Below are 3,615 nucleotides of genomic sequence, written 5' to 3' on the forward strand. Positions count from 1 at the left end.
GAATAGCCCAGCCCCAGTTTGGAGTAAAAGGAGAGAAAGGTCAGCACTTTACAAGACTGAATCCCAAGTACTGCCAGAGTGCCTGACATCACGTAAACTGAAGAAAAGTCTGCAATAACTTAACTTCTTTTTTTGAACGAGTGCCTGGTGCTGGAAGGTATCTAGAGCCATTGACAAGAAAGGCATCTGAGGACACTTAGCATTATCCAGGCAATATTCAACGTCTTCCAAGATTCAGTGCCTCGGCAGGCAGGAGCAGAGATGCGGATTTTTTAGCATCCAAAAAAAGAAAGGTGAAGGGTTCATCCTAGTTCTAGGTGGTATTTTAAAGCTAGCATGGTTAAGGCATGCCCAGTGCTGTTGCCAGCAGCTTGCAAACCATTTACTTTTGACTTTTCATGTGTGAAGGACCAGATCAGAGTTGGAGTTGGCATCTAGCACGAGTGCAGAGCAAGCGTTGAGTCTACGCCTCATTTGTTTCCTCATGAGACCATTCGTATTTTCTACGTATCTTGAAAACAAAGTCTTCCATACCTCAGTTCATGCAGACGGCTCTGTAGTGCTCTCGATACAGGTGACGACTGACATCAGCTGACGATCTGTTCTTCCATTTGTAATTCGAGATTTAACCTTTTTGCAACAAAATCACAGAGAATTAAGCCATTTGTGGCAATGACTGTAGTCAAAGACTAGGAAATAAAACTAGGAGCATATATAAAATAAAAGTATCCACGATATGATCATGTATACATGTATATATTTATAAAAATTTCAGCAGCCCACTTGCCAGAATTCTAAAACTGGTGATGAGGTGACAGACAGGTGAGCTATATGAAACTTTCCAGTCAGAGATATTTTTCTGGTTATCGTTCATGTGATTTTATTTGAAAAGCGATTTCTATGGAAATGGGGAAAGTTGAGTCACTCTTGATTCATCCCCCCCAAAAAAGAGGCATATGTATATATGCATAAATATAAATAGGAGTGGGGGACGTGTGCATATATATATATAAAAATATAGATATTAATATCTATAAATAGGAGTGGGGGGTGTGTGTGTATATATATAAAAATATATATATATAAGACAGCAAGACAGACCATTATGGAAGAAAAACAATATGTATGACTGATGATCCTAATGACCATTAGCACTAAATCCCTTAATGCCTCAGAGAATTCAGACAGAGCTAGTCCTAAATAACAATAAATCTGCTTTTTGTTGGAACTTCAACTTTGTTATTTTCTCTACTATGTTGCTTTGAAAATCACAGTGTTTTCACTGCTCTGCCTTAAACAAAGTTTAGTTGCAATTTAAGTGATGTGATTTACACTCCATTAGTTTGAACTTTCCTGGTAGAATAACAGAAAAATAGAGTGTGATATCCTGGCATTATTTGATTCTGTCTGTACTGAAGCAACGGAGTCATTTCAATTCCAAGCACTGAGCTGGTAGAAATCATTTTAGTAGGAGATGAAACTAAAGATAGCGTTAAGCCTGCATTTATAAAACAGAAGTTTTCAGCACACACAAACCCACATTTGCATGCATAATATAAGTTGATTCTTGCTCAGGTAACATTTTGCCAGTGTAAGCATGCAAGAGTACTGGGTCGGGTGTTAAAATGGTGCCTACGCATAACTTGCAAATTTTATTTGATCTGTTGTGTGCACGTGTGTGAATCTGAACAGCGGCAAACGGCTGCAGGTCACGAGAGGGAGGTAGAGAAGCAAACTACAATAATAAAATATCTCCATCATTCTTAAATTCTGAAAGGTCTGAGGCAGTTTTGGACCTCTTGCACACCTTTCTATAGTAACCATGCATTTTAACGGGACTTCTTGTATATGGAATGACATTCCTATTTCCCCTTATTTGGAAGATGTTTGCCCATTCTTTTTTATACGTTGTTAATACACTAAAATTGTAGAGACTTACAGAATAGTTATTGAGAATCTAGACTAAGCATGCCCTCACAGCAGAATACAAACCGGCTTATTTCTATTTTGCAGTTTATGAGAAAACATTCATGTGCAATGCCTGCCCCATTGGCAGGCGCAATACTGCGATGAATGCTACTGATGCCATGGTCAGTAAATGTACTCTGTTGCCAAGAAAACAGACGATTGTTTCTCGGTGCTGTATAATACTCAGGAAATGCACTCGGCAACTGAGAGAATTCAGTTGGTTCTGCCATAGTAAAAGACTGGTGTAGACTCGTCCTTTCCATTAGACAGAAAAGCATCGTACTGAAGTTGAAACGCTTCATTTGTAATGACTAGTGAAAGAGTACAGTGGCTGCGCAGTAAGCCTTATCACACAGGCACTCGTCTGGAAGAATTCACTGTAATCCTACTAGGAGACCCTCTGCTATTGAGCTGCTGGGGGTACCTGAGTTTCCCCTGTATGTAGAGTGAGAATAGTGATATTTACTGTCCTTTGCGGGGTGCTTGCTTATGTATTACAGCAATAGGTATTACTGGATGTATTAATAAGCCTATTTCCAACTGACTAAAAAATTACTTCTTTATTTTTTATCAGTGAATACGGTCAGTCATCCAACAATTTGCTTCTTTGGCACACCCTCTGCTCGCTCTAATGAGGAATAGCCAAGAGTATATCTCAAGAAATATATGGTTAGAAACAATGCTTTTATGTTTTCCATATTTTGTTATTTTTGCCTCAAATCACAGTTCAGTTCAGTGTGATCTGACATGGCTGAAATACTGAAACCCCCACTCCTCCAAAGCAGTGTTTATTATAGAAACCCACAAACTTAACCTAACCTAGAGCAGCTTTTCCAGCAGTGATATAATTACAGTAGTTATTGTTGCAATAAACCAGATGTTCCTGGGCTGGAATGAAAGCTCTTGCCCCCGCATTACATTTGTTACGTTGCCTCTTTTCAAGTTTCACATCAGCTGTTCAGAAAGCTCTGTCTTGGTTGAGTGTCACTTACAGATTCTTGCTGCATGAGTCTTTTAGCATAAAAGAATGAAATACTGGCAGGCTTCGAATTTTCATTGCTTTCCTTAAAACCTCAAACATGACAGTTCTCAATGTCACTAATTCTTGCCCTGGTTTAAAGACATTTTTGTCCTTTAAGACACTTTTACTTGGCTAAAAAAGCCACTTTGAAAAAACCTACTTATCTTTCAGATTGAATGAGTACATTGTTCTGTAGGAAAAGAAATGTTCTGCTCCTAGAAAATCGATGAAGTTTGCCACAGACTTCAGCAAAGCCGTCGTCCTACCCCGCCATTTTGAGCAACTTAGTTGTTGGGCAATATCCGTAGCTTTGGACAACAGCATCTTTTTTTAAGCGCTGCGTCAGCTGTGGTTGCAACTGTGACCCATGAACAACCATTCAACCTGCGCCATGAATATCTATCATTATTTAAACATAACACATCTTATATTTTTAACAGTGTGTTAGTCAACATATTTCTAATATTTCCCAGCGCAATCGAGTTCTAACTGTAAGAATATGTTGCCAATAAAGAAATGGAGTCTGTTTGAACTACTAGGACCTTAGACATGAAAGCTGTCGTATATATTTTACGTGTGCAAGAAAACCCGTCTAGGAACAATGAATATGAAAAGCCAAGGAGAAT

This window comes from Phalacrocorax aristotelis, chromosome 5 (genome assembly GCF_949628215.1).
Source record: "Phalacrocorax aristotelis chromosome 5, bGulAri2.1, whole genome shotgun sequence".
Taxonomy (NCBI): Eukaryota; Metazoa; Chordata; class Aves; order Suliformes; family Phalacrocoracidae; genus Phalacrocorax; species Phalacrocorax aristotelis.